This window comes from Solanum dulcamara, chromosome 7, assembly GCF_947179165.1.
Source record: "Solanum dulcamara chromosome 7, daSolDulc1.2, whole genome shotgun sequence".
In the NCBI taxonomy this organism is placed as follows: Eukaryota; Viridiplantae; Streptophyta; class Magnoliopsida; order Solanales; family Solanaceae; genus Solanum; species Solanum dulcamara.
In genome coordinates, this window is record NC_077243.1 from 30,374,887 (window position 1) to 30,392,604 (window position 17,718).

The window sequence follows — 17,718 nt, forward strand, 5'->3', positions numbered from 1 at the left end:
ATTGGAAAGGAACATAGCAGCCCAACATAAATGTAAAACATCTTGATAATGTATAAAACATGAAATCTTTAACCTCAAGCTAAAACATGACTTTAAAACTCATTTCATGAACATGAATGCATATGAATCCATGAGAACAAATGAAACACATGATTTGGGATAGTTGGATTATAAAGGAAATAACTACTCAACTAGGCATGAAAAGAAATAGATGAGGATATCATGACATCTTATCGACTTTAGCCTCCTATGTATCACCGTCAACCTCTTAGAGAAAGTTCCTCTATAACACCTTAACTGAAGTTATTTCATTGTTTCTCAACTTTCTAACTTACTGGTCCAAGATCTCAACTGGAACCTCTTCATATGAAAGACTCTTTTTGATCTCAATGTTGTCCAATGGTACAATGGAGCTATGATCACCAACAAAGTTCCTCAATAATGACACATGGAAAACCGGATGCACCGATGCCAAATCAGAAGGCAAATCCAACTCATAAGCCACCTTACTATTTGGCCTCAAAATCTGATATGGGCCAATATTGTGGGGACTTAACTTTCCTTTCTTACCAAAATGCATCACACCCTTCATGGGTTAAATTTTCAAGTAAGTCCAATTATTAACCTAAAAGTTAAGTTCCTTTTTCCTCACATCTGAATAGGACTTTTGTCGTCTTTGAGTCATTTTTAATCTATTTAATAAGACTAAACTTCTCCATAGCCTAAAATACCAACTTGGGTCCTATCAAATCAACTTCACCTACTTTGAACCAACTAATAGGGGATCTGCAACGCCTCTATACAAGGCCTTAAATGGAGCTATCTCAATGCTAGAATGATAATTGTTATTATAAGAAAACTCTACCAATGGAAAATGATCATCCCAATTTCCTTTAAAATCAATAACACATGCTCTCAACATATCCTCTAATGTCTAAATGGTACTCTCGTCCTGGCCATCCATTTGTGGGTGAAATAATGTACTAATCTTTATTTGGGTACCAAGAACCTTTTGAAAATATCTCCGAAATTGAGATGTAAACTGAGTACCTCTATCCAAAATGTTAGACAATGGAACACCATGAAGATTAACCAACTCTCAGATGTACAATCTAGCATAATCCTTAGTTGAATATGATGTCTTAAAAGGAAGGAAATAAACTAACTTGGTCATTTGGTAACCTATCGCCCAAATTGAGTCACGTTGCCTACGAGTACGAGGAAAACTAGTAACAAAGTCCATATTTAAGGCTTCCCACTTCTAAGTAGGAATCTCAATGTCTTGAGGCAAACCTCCTAATATTTGGTGCTCACCTTTCACTTGTTGATAATTTCAACACTTAGCCACAAATTCCACAATATTTCTTTTATGACATTCAACTAATACACTTTCCTAAAATATCAATACATCATTGTGGAACCGGGATAAATAGAATACCGCAAACTATAAGCTTTGGACAATATCATTTTTTTCAAATCACCCACATTCAGAACACACAATCGGCCTTGATATCTCAAACCACCATCTCCCCCTTGGAAGAAAGCCTCAATGGCTTTTTCGGCAATAGTTTTCTTCAATGCAACCAAAGAGGGATCACTATCTTTCTATGCCTTTAAATCCACCATAAGAGATGAGTCAGAACCATTCTGCACAATAACACCACCTTCTTTGGAATCAACTAATCAAACACCCAAATGGGCTAATCTAAGCACATATTGAGCTAAATCTTTATTTTGATCCTCAATATGAGCAACACTATCCATGGACAATCTACTAAGAGCGTCAGAAATCACATTTGCCTTACCCGAATGGTGTAGCACACTCATGTCATAATTTTTCAATAGTTCAAGCCATATCCTTTGTTAAAGGTTTAAGTCGTTTTTAGTGAACACATATTACATAACTCTTTTTATCGATGAAAACATCAGCATGGATACCATACAGGTAGTATCTCAATAATTTCAAAGCAAATATCACCGCCGCAAGCTTCATGTGATGAGTTGGGTAATTTTTCTCATGTACCTTGAGTTGCCTTGAAGCATAGGCTATTACTTTACTATTTTGCATTAGCACACAACCAAGAACAACTCGTGAAACATCACATTACACAATGAAACCAACAAAACCTTTTGGTAAAATCAACACCAGAGCGGAGGTAAGTCTATCCTTCAACTCTTTGAAGCTTTTCTCAAATGCCTCGAACCATTAGTGAACTGGAGTACCCCATGGAGAAATACTCTATCTAATCAAACCTTTCTCTAGAAAATCTTTGAACTGATCCTTTAAATCTTTCAATTCTACTAGAGCCATTCAGTAAGAAGGAATAAATTTAAGTTTTGTATCAGGTAGGAGATCGATACCGAAGTCTATTTCCTTTTCGAGAGAAATATCTAGGAGTTCTTTGGGAAAAACTTTCGAAAACTCATTAATAATTGAAATTGACTCAAGATTAGGAGTCTCAAAGTTAGTATCTCTAACCCGAACTTAATGGTAAATGCAACCTTTGGAAATCATTTTCTGAGCTTTAAGGCATGAGATGAATTGACCCATTAAACATGGAATTACTAACTTTCCATTCTAGGATTAGCTCATACAAAAACTAAAACTTAACCACACAGGTTTTATAATATATAGGGGTATAACAGGCATGAATCCAATCTATACCAAGAATAATATCAAAATTGGTCATATCAAGATCTACTATATCAATGAAGGTGACTTTATAAAAAACTAAAACTGGACAATTTACTCTTTTAGCCATAATCGACTAACCTACAGGAGTATAAACAGAAAAAGGCTCCATTAATATTTTGGGGCTAACATCAAATCTCATGGCCACATAAGGAGTAACAAAACACAAATTTTCACCCGGATCAAGCTAGTCATAAACATTATAGTGAAAGACCCATAACATACTGGTAACAACATCGGGAGTCTCCTCCACTTCTTACCTACCATGAAGAGCATAGAACTAGTTATTGCGTTGACAACCCATTGGTTTAGCTTGGGCACCATGAAGAACTTTGCCTCCATCTGCAACTTGGCCTTGAGTACGACCATACTTGACCCTACACTCCTTAGCATGATGACCTGGCTTTCCGTATCAATATCACATATCCAAATCCGCTAGACATTCTCCCTTGTGGTTCGTCCTACACTTCTTGTAGGCAGGGTTAACTTGGCCAATTGGGGAACCTCCTTGAGGCTTAGTGTTGGGAAACTTATCTTATTCAAAGCTTGAAGTAGTAGAATTTGATGAACCTTGACCAAAATACCTTTGACGAAAATGAGGACACCCAACACTTCTGGACCTAGCATAAGAGGAATCACCACCATCAGTCCTTGGATTTTTTGACTCCCTAGTCTTCTCCCTTAGCTTCTCATCCTCTATTTTCTTTGCATGGGTCATAAGTTTATAGATGTTCATTTCTCAAATCAACATGGACATATTGCATTCCTTACAAACCAAATCTAACACACCCGACAAGAACATGCTCATACGAGCTCTTATGTTAGTAATCATGAATAGAGCATACTTTGATAATTGGGTGAACTTGAAGGCATACTCTCTCACACTCACACTTTCTTTATTAAGATTGATGAAATCTTGTATCTTGGCCTCCCTCAACTCCAATAGGAAGAGATGATCAAGAAACATTCTTTTGAACTCTTCCCAACTCATAGGATCTACCACTGTAGGCCTCTCACACTTCCATTGATCAAACAAAATTCAAGCAACACCTTTCAATTGATAAGTAGCTAACTCCTCCCTATCAACCCGGCTAATCCCCATTATCTCCACAATCTTATGCATGCTTTCAACAAATTCTTTTGGGTCCTTATCCACCTTGGAACCCCAAAACTCTGTAGGATTCATCCTAATAAAGTCACGAATCCTTGTGGCCACTATATCCACATTTGGGTTCACGGGAGCTACAACCTCACGATTCACTTGGGCCATCATGGCTTTAGCAAGTACTTGAAAAGACCCTCAGAATTTATCATTAGTCACTCGATCATTCAAAGGATCATTCGAGGCTTGTGGCTTCTCTTCAATATTTCTTCGAACAAGAGCTCTTTGTCGAGGCATGATTCTGTAATCACAAAGAGAAATCATTGGAGGAGAAAACCTTAGATTTAAACTCTATAGCATGATGAGATCATGAAAAAAGTAAAGTGTTTCCTAAGTGCCTTATAGCCTCTTATTCATAGATTTGGCATGCTTCACATCGATGAACAAGACTCTACTTAGAATGATATCTTAGACTTCCTAAGATACTTGAACCTTGCACTGTGATACCAAGTTTGTCAGGACCCAACCTAGGCCCTAGACATAACACGATGATCGAAAACCCAAAGGATCCCAACCAAGACATCTGAGCATTTAAACATAATGAAAAAAAGCAGAAAAAACAACTCAACAATGAAAGTCTACAGAAGGAGTAATACTCAAATCAATGTCCAGTATGGACTACATTGCTTGCAATGACTAAACATGCCTCTAAGTTGATACTTGATGGGTATTGAGTACAAGCTCCTAGACCACCCGAATCATAAGAGAAAAGTCAAAGTGATCAACATAAAAAAATTCCCATCCTCGGTAAATGAGGACTCGCCAATAAAAACTTGTGAATGCTATGTCAACTCTAGTCACGAATCCCATAAATAGAATCATTGTTTGAGAAAATATTAGACATCTAAGTCATATAAGTAAAGAGATCATAGAATGAACGTTGTCTCCCACTATATTATGAGATAATATAGGCAAACTATGTGTTAGTACAAAAAAGGTACTAAGTATGTGAGATATGCATGAACAATAAACATAGAGCATAATCAATATGAATTATGGGATGCAAGGCCAATATATTTTCAAACATATATGAGATCATGAAAATATTAAAAACATGCATCTCATTGGTCAATGCATCAAAAAAATCTCATATTCATCATAAGAACTCATAACTCAACTAAACCTGTGGGAGATAAGACCTTTAACCAAAATCTTAAGACCATGCGAGCTATAACATGGAATTCGATGTAATTCCCACATTAAAAAAAGAGAAGCTACTTGAGAATGTAGACTATGTGAGAACAAATTTAACTTTATGAGCTATATATGGATCCACTAGCTAAGACATAAAGGCAACCTATGGGGGCAACGTAGTTTGGGAATTTGGGTTGCTACTAGAATTCCCTTGGGTAAGTAACTATATTACCAGAATGAACCCGCCTATATGTACTCTCGGTACTTAGTCAATATCCCAACAGAATTCATCAGAAGCATAGAAGCATCATCATTAAATTTATCATAAAAGTAATTATTAGAGTAGCTCATTAACTTTTAGTGATTCATAAGAATCCATAAACATTGGTGAGAATTGACCTTATCACCATCTAAACATGATTGTGTGAGAATTGTACTTATCACACCATAATAACTTTCTTGGATCATAATTGATAATCACCATAACTTTCATCATTCAATCATTAATCTCAACTTCATTTATAAAAGTTTTCTTTAGAAAATCACTGAACTCATAATCAAAATGCATGTAAATCATCATTAAACCTCATAATAATAATTGAAATTAGATTCATGCATGGTCATTCATAATTCAACTTGAAATCATACAATTAATGTAGAATCATGCTTATAATGATCATTGATAAGAATTGAAAATGTAATTAAAACAACTCTATGCAATTCATCAAAACTAGGGTGAGAAACCAATGAAAATCATGTAGATCTTTGAAGTAAACATTGAAATTCCATGGATGAAAGAAACACATGGATCAATCCCCACATACCTTGACCTTGATGAGCCCTAAGTTGTAGAGATTGAAAGATTGACCTTGAAGAACCCTTGAATTGCTTGTGGAAGAAAAAGAAGACATTGAGAGAATACTTGAGAGAGTGTTTTATTCTTTGGGGAATTATGGAGAGAATAGGATAGTTAGAAGACTTTAAGGTAGTTAATAGATATAAAACTAGTCCCGAAAACCAGTCATATTCATTAATGAGATATAGGGAAAATACTGTAATAACCCTCATTAAAATTAAACCTGGAACCCATCATAGGAGATTGCCATGGACTATTAAAGGCACCACAATCTGTGGTCCCTTCCATGGCGAGGGATTTGGGAATTTCTAAAAAGAGATTTTTGAAAGGCTACCCACCACAGTCCGTGATGGTCTTCTATGGGGGTAGACTTGTTCTTGAAATCTTAGGGTTTATAGGGGAAGTGTGAGGAGTTCCTCCATAGAGACCTTCATGGTCCGTGGAGATTACTATGGTCCACAAACCTGGGCATGGAGAGGATTCTAACAAGAGGCCTATAGCGGTGTCCACCATGGAAGCCATAATAGTCTATGGTCCATACCACGCCTCGTAGTGGCCCCTTATGGTTCTCACCTATGGAACCAATTGGATAGGTATCGACCACAGTGTCTGTATAGAGTTTATGGTCCTCTTCACGACCCGTAGTGGGTCTCGTGAAGATAATCTGGTGCTAAAAGCTACATTTTTCTGGAATTTCATCTTTTGTTCCTCATTTTCCTTCCCTCCAACATTTTGGGTTTTACAAGACATATTCACCATTATTTCTAGGAATGCCATCTATGATTCGTAGGTTGGCTCATAGAAGCCAACTGTCAGCTACTAACTAATTTTTCCTCCTCTACTGCCATGACCTATTTTCCTGCAAAACAAACACAAACCACAATTAAATCTACTAACAAATTCTTAAAATACATCTTAATTCTTAAGTTTGAATAATTATAAGTTTAGTAAATCCACGGTACATCACCAACGCACTTCAAAAATGGAAAGCTCAAGTTTTTTAGAGCATTTCGGCTTGATTCAAGGCAGGTGATGGTTGTTATTTTCTCGTTTATGTTCTATGTTTTAGTTAACTACTTCATTAGTATTATATGCATAATATATGATTAAGGAAAAAGAGAAGAATATGAGTTGAAATGGTAATTGTGATCAAATTGCATATGATGAATGTTTTACTTGGTTGTACAAGTGTGATTGTTATTCATTGTAGTTGTGATTGTGATATGTGATTTTCTGTGGATTGGGTACCAAACCGATATAATAGGACCGGGTACCAGTCTAATATATTTGGATCAGGTACCAAGCTGGTATAATTGAATTGAGTACCATACTGATACAATAGCTATGTTTGGGATCGGGTACCATGCAAGTACACTAATAATTTGTGTATGTGTTCCATGAGAAAACCAAATTGTTTGTGGTAATTATGATTAATCTTGCTCATTTGTGATATAATTGTGTATCTTCTTACTCTTGTATAGTTGCATGTTCATATTTCATATATTTGGAATTAGCTGTATTATCCTACCAGTACACTGTGTTTGTGTACTAATTCTACACTTGCTTTATTTTATTGAGTATAGGAGATATTTCGGTGGCTACTGAAAGACCTCAACTGTGCGACCACTTCAACTTGAATTCAAGGGTGAGTAATTTGTTCAAGCTGCCATGAATTCCTCTTATCTTTTCATGTATATTTTTGGACAAACACAATCAGACATCAAGGTACTCAGTTGTATGCTACTACAAACCCCGAGGTAGGGAAAACTTTAGGTACTAATGCTTTATTTCATCCTTCAATGAGCTTAGTGAAGACTGGCACGAAGCACGAGATACTAACCAAGTTTTTTAAGTTGAAGCTTCGAGTATTCCATGGGTTAGAGAATCAGGATGCCTTTGAGTTCCTCTAGGACTATTATGAATGGCTGCAGAAGTTGGACATCATGCAGTAGCATGAGGTTTAATTTTTGATATTTTAGTTGTCGATAGAGGCTAAGTAGTGGTGGAGATCTTATGTAGAGTATCATTCATCAGTTATGTCATCTTTGACTTGGACTTAATTTAATCTTTTGTTTCTTGAGAAGTACGTTCCTCGTACTTCAAGAAACCAAAAGAAGGATGAGTTTTTGGCTCTTGAGCAGGGTAACATGTTAGTTTCAACCTATGAGGCTAAGTTCCATGCCTAGTGCCATTTTTCTAATAATTTTGTGACCATTAAGGAAGAGAGAATGTATTTGTATATTAAAGGACTGAACACTGACTTGCATGCATTGTCTGTGCCCCAAGATTTTCTAGGCAAGAGCTTTAATAAGGTGTCAAATTATGTTAGGAGGATTTAAGGAGTTCGGCAAGTTGGGCAGACCAAGGCTTTGGCTAAGAAGCCCAAAAATATGTCCAACTATAACAGTTCTTACTCCAAAAGTGCAGGATAATAAATATATTTAGCCCAACCAATTCAGTCAGCTATGTTCACTTCTACTGGTGATCATTTATGTGTTCCATAAAAGACTTTAACTCAGGGTAGTCCAGGAGCCTCTTAATAATCAATACGTAGGTCATCCTTCGATCATTGTTGTTTTAATTATGGAGAGTAGGGATACTTCAGAAGGGAATGCCCTCATTAGTGGGTAGTCAATCAAGCACAATGGTAGGAAAAAGCAATGTTACCAATGGGAGGAAGTAATAATGCTAGAGGACATCCACAGTATGGGCGAGAATGAAATCATAGAGGTTGTGGGGAGAGGAAATGGTAATATAAGGAGAGGAGTGGTGTATCCAGGTAAAGAATTTGCCCGTAATGATGATAAGGCATAGTCTTATGCCTTTCCATGTAGGAATGAGGCGGAGGCATTGGACACAGTGATCAAGGTACTATTCTTGTCTGTTACTGGATGGCTACTGCCTTATTTGATTCGAGTTCTACCTCTTCCTACATATCTTTTAAGTTTTCTTTGAGTGTTGACTAGATATATGATATTCTTGATTCCCTCATTCGTGTTTCTACTTTAGTTGGAGAGTTTTAGTTGTTACCCATGTGTACCATTGGTCCTATGTTTTATTTGTGGGTTTCCAAACTTGGGTGGATTTTATCATATTGAATATGGTGGATTTTGATGTAATCTTTGGAATGACTTGTTGTCCCCATAGTATGCTATGCTAAACTGTAATACTAAAACTGTGACTTTAGAGATCCTGTGTAGGGAACTATTAGAGTGGGAAGGGGTGTACAAACCTAAGCTAGTAAAGATCATATCCTTCATTTGAACTAGAAGACTAGTGGGGCATAGTTATTTGGCTTATTTGGCTCATCTTCGAGATGATAATGTAGATTTCCCTTTCATTGAGTCCGTTCTTGTAATTTTAGAGTTTAAGGAGGTATTTACTACATATTTTTTCAGTATACCTATGGATAGGGATATAGATTTTTTTATTGACTTGGAATCGGGCACTTGCCCAATTTCTATTCCTTTCTATCGCATGGCTCTGGCAGGGTTGAGAGAACTCAAGACTCAGCTTTAGAAAATTCTTGACAAGGATTCATATGACCTACTGCTTCTCCTTAGAGTGCTCCAATGTTGTTTTTAAAGAAAAAGGATGATAGCATGAGAATGTGTAGATTATAGCAGTTGAACAATGTTATTATCCGAAATAAGTACCATTTGCCTTGTATAGATGATTTTTTTGATAATTTGCGAGTTGATTTAGTCTTCTTTGAGATTGATCTAAGGTCAGGCTACCATCAATTAAAGGTTAGACTAGAGGATGTACCTAAAATGGCTTTTAGAACTCAATAAGGGCATTATGAGTTCTTGGTAATGTCGTTTGGGTTGACTAATGCGCCTTCAACCTTTATGAGTTTGATGAATTGGGTGTTCAAACCATTCTTGGATTCCTTCGTGATTGTGTTTATTTATGACATCCTGATCTACTCTAAAAGTAAGGAGGAGCATACAAATCACCTATTGACTATAGTGCCTATGTCACAACCTGAATTAAGGCCTAGCTATGACATAGTGATTAGAATCCTGAGGGCCCCCAACCAAGCCTCTTAGAATATAACTCAAGAGCATACATAAGGTAAATAAAGAAAGTAAAGCTAAATAAACATAGAAAAAGCATAGTCTCAATAAGGGCATAAGTCTCACAATGAGGATAGAATGACAACATAGACTCCATGAATATCTAACATGCCTCTACTAACCCGATGGGGCATAAGACAAGTCCCAAGCTCACCCATGACAACATAGGAGTAATGAAGAAGTGAAATATCAATATGAAAATAAAATGTCATGTCCTCTGAACATGCGGACTCACCATCAAAGTACATCTATAGAAAGCTCTAGCAATGAATGAGAGGATGAGCATGATCATCAGACCCAACATTATAATACAATGTAGGCAAAAAGTCTGCGTTAGTACATGGAATGCACTAAGTATGTGAGAAGATACATTAAAAATAATCATAAAACATAATCAATATGAATCATGAGATGCAAGACCAGTATCTTTCAAACAAGGATAAATTCATGAAAATATTAAAACATAAAACTCATTGGTCAATGCATCAAAATACCATCATCGTCCTAGGAACTATACATACGTAGGAGATAATTGTAACCGACATCAAGACCATGCAAGATATTACATAGAATTCAATGATACCAACATCGAGAAGGGGGTAGGCTACTTTCCAAGGTAGACTCCGTCTAACATGAGCATGTGCTATGTGTGGATCCACTATCGAGGTCATATTGGCTAAGCTAAGGTGGCAACGTAGGTTAAGGGACTAGAGTTTGCTAATAAATCTTAGTCGAGCCCCCACCTAGAAATCCTCTTGATGGTAAGTCAACATCCCATGGAATACATATCATATCATAAATCATACTTGTCATAAATCATAAGTTGTTCATAATCATACTTCATAAACTTGTTCATAGGAGTAGCTTATTATCATAAATTCATGTAATGTGGGTGCAGGTCTTCCATCATTATGAATTATTTTAAAAAAATATCATTAGGGTCTTAAGTCACCCTCATTCATAATATTGCTTGCATATTTGAAATTCATGATCATAGAGTATACTTGAAATTAGGGTAGAAACATGAATACATGATCAATTTACTTGAAAAATCATAAAATTAGATTGAAAACATGCATGAACATATCCTTTATATCAACTCATACATAATTCATAAAAATAATATCAATTGGATGCATAGTTTAACCATTATCATATAATATATCATGAATAAGAAGACCCAATGCACTATCATAAAATTAGGGCTTTTTGAATGAAAACCATAAAGAATTTGGAGAGCAAACCTGGGATTCCATGGGTGAAAGGTACCCATGGGTGAAGTCTCATATACCTTGATCCTTAAAAGCCCTATATTGAAGAAAATTGAAGCTTGACCATGAAGGATTCCTTTGAATTTGCTTACGGAAGAATAAGACTCTTGAGAGAAAACTTAGAAGAGGAGATTTTGTAATTCAGGAGTTATGGTGATAATGAGAGGGTTAAGGGGACTTAGGGTAGTTAATAGGTGAGAATATAGTCCCAAAAACTATCCACATTCATTAATAAAATATAGGAAAATACCAACTTAAATTGGATTCAAATCACTAAATGGACCTCCACCATGGCCCGTAAAGACTAAAATAGGCTATATTCGTTGACATGGTGGTGGAATTCAACTTTGAAAACTTGGGGTTTTGTAGGGGTCCTCCACGGAGACCCCCAGTATTACTAAAAGTCACCACGGTCTGTGGTGCTCATCATAGCCCATGGTCCCTATCGTGAACCCTTCCCTACGGAACCTGAGTTCCAGGACTTCCACCACGGAGTCCAAAATAGAGAGTATTAAGGATTACGGATCGTGTACTTGGTCTGTGGTTTTCAACTGGGGCAAAAGCTAAGATTTTTCCATAGAACTTCTTTTGAACCACGATTTATGACTTCTCAATTTCTAGGGTCTTACAATATCTCCCCCTTAGGAACAATCATCCTTGAATAGGACACAAACTACCATGAATGGAATAGAAAAGGACTATAGTATCCCAACAAGCATGCAAAACATCTCGAAAATACATACAAATGAAATCTTCAATCTTAAGCTAAAACATAACTTTACAACTTATTTCATAACCCTGAAAGCATATGAAAACATGAGGATGACTGAAACACGTGATTTGGGTTGAATGGATCATGAAGGAAATAAATACCTCAACTAGGCACGAAAGGAAAGAAATGAGGATATCGCGACATCATACATCATATCATCTTCGGCATAAGGTAAATCCAACTCATAAGCCACCTTTCCATTCTGCCTCCAGATCTAATATGGGCCAAGATAGTGCAGACTAAGTTTTCCTTTTTTACCAAAATAGATTCAACCCTTCACTGGTGAGGCTTTTAAGTAAACTAAATATTAACCTCAAACGCCAGCTCTCTTCTCCTCACATCTAAATATGAATTATTTCGACTTTGGTCTATATTCAATCTTTCTCTAATGATTCTAACCTTCTCCATAGCCTCAAATACAAAATTTGGTCCTATCAAAGTAACTTCACCAACTTCGAACCAACCTATAGGAGATCTATGCCTCCTATCATATAAGGCCTCAAATAGAGTTATCTCAATGCTAGAGTGATAATAGTTATTGTAGGTAAACTCTATCAATGGGAAATGATCATCCCAATTACCTCAAAAATCCATGACACAGGCTCTCAATATATCCTTTAAAGTTTGAATGGTACGCTCAGCCTAACCATCTTTATGTGGATGAAAAGTTGTACTAAGTTTCATTTGGGAACCAAGGCCCTTTTGGAAAGATCTCCAAAACTGAGATGTAAAGTGAGTGCCTATATCTGAAATGATAGACAATGAAACACCATGAAGCCTAACCAACTCTAGGATAAATAATCTAGCATAGTCCTCAGCTGAATATGAAGTCTTAACATGAAGAAAATGGGTTTATTTACTCATTTGGTCAACAACTACCCAAAAGAGGCATGTTTCCTGCAAGTACGAGCAAACCCTTAATGAAGTTCATATTCAAGGCTTCCCACTTTCAAGTAGGATGCTCAATGTCTTGAACCAAGCCTCCCAATTTTTTATGCTCAACTTTCAATTGTTGACAGTTAAGTCATTTAGCCACAAATTCTATAATATCCTTTTCATGTTATTCCACCAATGCACTTACCTCAAATATAGATACATCTTTGTGGAACTCGGATAATATCATGTCTCAAAATCCATATACATTAGGAACACATAATTGGCCCTGATATCTCAAAACACCATCTCCCCCTTGAGAGAAAGCCTCAATGGATTTTTCGGCAACCGCTTTCTTCAATGCTACCAAAGAAGGATCACTATCTTGTTTTGTCTTAACATCTACCACAAGAGATGATTTGGAACCATTTTGCACAATAACACCACCATCCTCGAAATCAACCAATCGAACACCCAAATGGGCTAATCTATGATCATCCTGAGCTACCTCTTTCTTCTCATCCTCAATATGGGCAACACTGTACATGGATAGTCTAATAAGAGTATCGAAAACCACGTTTGCCTTTCCTGGATAGTATAGCACACTGATATTATAATCCTTCAATAATTTAACTCTTCTCATTTGTCGAAAGTTCTAGTCCTTTTGAGTGAACATATGTTGCAAACTCTTGTGATTGACGAAAATAACCACATGGACACTATACAAGTAGTATCTTTGCAACTTCAAGCAAATAATATCACTGCTAACTCCAAGTCATGGGTTGGGTTATTCTTCTCATACATCTTAAGTTGCCCAGAAGAATAGGCTATGACTTTATGATTTTGCATTCAACACAACCAAGAACAACTCATGAAGCATCCCAATATATGACGAACCCATTGAAACCTTCTGGTTAGGTCAACACTAGAGTGTAGGTAATCCGATCCTTCAACTCTTAGAAGCTTTTCTCACAAACCTTAGACTATTGGAATTTTATCTTCTTTTGAATCAAGGTATTTAAGGGTGTTGCAATAGAAGAGAAACCTTCCACAAACCGTCTATAATAATCGGCTAAGCCCTAGAAACTTTGAATATTAAAAGGAGACAATGATTTAGGCTGATTCTTTACCGCCTCGGTCTTCTTTGGATCAATCATAATTCCTTCATCGGAGATGATATCGCTGAGGAACGTTACTGACCTTAACCAAAAGTCACACTTGCTGAATTTAGCAAACAACTGACGGTCCTTGGGAAATTGAAATACAATCCTCAAATGATCGGTATGCTCTTCCTCACTCCAAGAATAAAACAAAATATCATCAATGAAAACAATAACAAACATATCTAAGTATTACTTGAACACCCTGTTCATCAAATCCATATAAGTTGCAGAGGAACCATACCAAGTTCTAAAAGTCATCTTTAGAATTTCACATTCCCTTACTTGGATTTGATGATAAACCGATCGAAGATCCATATTTGAAAAGTGGCTCTCTCCTTGAAGTTGATCGAATAAGTCATCAATCCTTGGAATGAGATACTTATTCTTAATTGTGAACTTGTTCATTTGCTGATAAGAAATACACATACAGAGAGAACCATCCTTCTTCCTAATATAGAGAACCTGAGCACCCCATGGAGAGATACTCGGTCTAATAAAACCTTTAATAATAAATCTTTCAACTATTCCTTTAACTTTTTCAATTCTACCGAGGCCATTCAGTAAGAAGGAATAGAGATAGATTGGGTATCGAGGAGAAGGTCGATACCAAAGTCTATTTCCTTTAGAGAAGTATACTTGGGAGATCATTAGGGAAAACTTCCAAAATCTCATTAACAACTGGAACTAAAGCAAGAGTAGGAGCTTCAGAATAAGTATCTCTAACCCAAACTAGATAATCTTTGAAAATCATTTTCTGATCTTTTAGGCATGAGATGAATTAACCCTTAAACACGTAATTGCAACCTTTTCACTCTAGTAATGGTTTATTTGGAAGCTCAAACTTAACCACATGGGTTCTATAACACATAAAAGCATAACATGGATAAAGCCAATCCATACTGAGAATGACATCAAAATTGGTCATATCAAGCTCTACAAGATCAACTGAGGTGACTTTATGAAAAAATGAAATTGGATAATTTCTACAGACTCTTTTAGTTACAACTGAATCACCAATAAGAGTATAGATCGAAAAAGGATATAACAAGATCTTGAGACTAACAGTCAACCTCATAGACAGATAAGGAGCAATAAATGATAAAGTAGCACCCGTATCTAACAATGCATAAACATCAAGGTGGAAAACTTTCACCATACACGTGACCACATCGGGAGACTCTTACACCTCTTGCCTAGATTGAAGTGCATAGAACCTATTTTGGCATGGGTCCCTACCTTGTGGAGATTGCCTCCTATGAGTAGTCTGACCTTGAGGAAGCCCTTATTTCCCTTTGTTAGGGAATTTGGAGATCGTGTGTCCTATATTAACACGTCCAAAGCATGCACCCATTCCAAACAAATATTTACCTCTATGGTTTCTCCCACAATTGGTATACTTAGGAAAAGTAGACCCACTAGCACTGCCAACTTCTACCTTAGCGTTGGAGGCCCTATCTTTAACAAATCCTTGACCCAGAGCTTTTGAAGAAACTTGGCCTTGAAACCTTTGGCCTTGTTGGAAACGACTATTACCACTACCGGATTTGGATTGGGAAAACCTGCCTTCATATCGAGCCCTCTTTGACTCCCTTACTTTCCTCTCCTTAAGCTTCTTCCCTTCAATTTTCTCGGCATAAGTCATTAGCCTAGAAATATCCATTTTCTTGATGAGCATAGCGTTTCAGCACTCTTTCATCACCCAAATCTGACACACTTGAAATAAACTTACTTATTTGTACACGAGAGTAGGCTACTAAAGAAGGAGACTAATTGGACAATTTAGTGAACTTGAGGGTATAGTCCCTTACACTCATGTTTCCTTGCTTGAGCTTAATAAACTCCAACACCTTCACCTCCCTCAATTCAAGTGTGAAGAAATGATCAAGAAATGCAACTTTGAAAGTTTCCCAACCTGTGGGACCTTCTTCAATCCTTTTGGTCTTCAATTGATTCTACCACACTAGAGCAACATCTTTGAGTTAGTAGGCCACCAATTCCACCTTCTGCTCTAAAGAAATTCCCATAATCTCCACAATCTTATACATTTCATCAACAAAGTCTTGGGAATCCTTATCAACCTTGGAACCATGAAACTCGAGAGATTTCTTATTCTTGAAGTCTCGAACCCTTGAAGCTAGTGTAGAGACATTTGTAGGAGTGACTACTCCTTGGTTAACTTGAGTAGTCATGGCTTGGGCTAGCATAGAGAAATTTGTTCAGAACTCAACATGACTAACTTGTTTTTTCAAAGAGTCATTTGGAGCTTGTTGCTCCTCTCCCTCAGCATTTCATCGAATGGGGTACCTTTGTGGAGGCATGATTCTATAATCGCAAAGAGAAAGTGTAAGAGAAGGAAACCTTAGGGTTAAACTCTATAGCATGATGAGATCATGAAAGAAGTGATTATTTTCCTAAGACACCTCATAGCCTCTTAATCATAGATATAGTGTGCTTCACACCAACGAAAAAGACTCTACTTGACGTGATATGTTAAACTCCCTGGGATACTTGAACATTGTACTTCATTATCAAGTTTATCACGATCCAAACTAAGGCCTAGCTACGACACGGCGATTAGAATCCACATGGACCCTAACTAAGCCTCTTAGCATATCATTCAAGAACATACATAAGGTAAATAAAGAAAGTAGAGCTAAATCAACATATCCAAAGCATATTCTCAATAATGGAATAAGTCTCCCAATGAGGAAAGAATGACAACATAGATCTATAAATATCTAACATGCCTTTACTAACTCAATAGGGGCATAAGAAAAGTCCCTAGCTCACCCATGACATCATAAGAGTAATGAAGAAGTCAAATATCAACATGAAAGTAAAATGTCACTTCTTCGAAACATGAGGAATCACCACCAAAGTATAACTATAGCAAGCTCTAGCCACTAATGAAAGGATAATTGTGATCATCGGATCCTACATTAAGATAAAATCTAGGCAAAAAGTATGAATTAGAACATGGAATGCACTAAGTATGTGAGAAGATACATGGACAATCATAGTACATAATCAATATGAATAATGAGATGCAAAACCAATATCCTTAAAATATGGATAAAGTCATAAAAATATTAAAACATTAAACTCATTGGTCAATGCATCAAAATACCAACATCATCCTAGGAACTATACATATGTGGGAGATAATCGTAACCAACATTAAGACCATGCGAGCTATTATATGAATTTTGATAATCCCAACACTGATAAGGGGGAGGCTACTGGCCAAGGTAGATTCCATCTAACATGAACATGTGTTATATGTGGATCCACTAGCTAGGGCATATTGGCAAACCTACGATAGTAATATAGTTTAAGGGACTAGAGGTTGCTACAAAGGATAGACTGAGCCCCCACCTCAAAGTCCTCTCGATGCTAAATCAACATCCCATGGAATACATATCATATCATAAATCATACATTCCATAAATCATAAGTTTTCCATAATCATACTTCATTAAATTATTCATAGGAATAGCTCATTATCATATGATCCATGTAATGTGGGTGTAGACCTTCCATCATTACGAATTCTTACATAAAAAATCATTGGGGTCTCAAGTTACCCTCATTCATAATCTTTCTTGCATATTTAAAATTTATGATCATAGCTTATACTTAAAATTTGGATAGAAACATGTATACATGATTAATTTACTTCGGAAATTATAAAATTAGATTGAAAACATGCACAGACA

The 17,718-nt window shown here is 36.5% G+C and overlaps 1 long non-coding RNA gene across 1 annotated transcript in view; it reads left to right on the forward strand.

The window, feature by feature from the left end:
• LOC129896925 (uncharacterized) overlaps positions 1-17,718 on the forward strand; it is a 30,862-nt gene that overhangs the window by 7,936 nt on the left and 5,208 nt on the right. Inside the window, exon 2 of the long non-coding RNA XR_008768082.1 lies at positions 7,428-7,489. This is a non-coding gene — a long non-coding RNA (uncharacterized LOC129896925). The remainder of the gene's footprint in view (positions 1-7,427; positions 7,490-17,718) is intronic.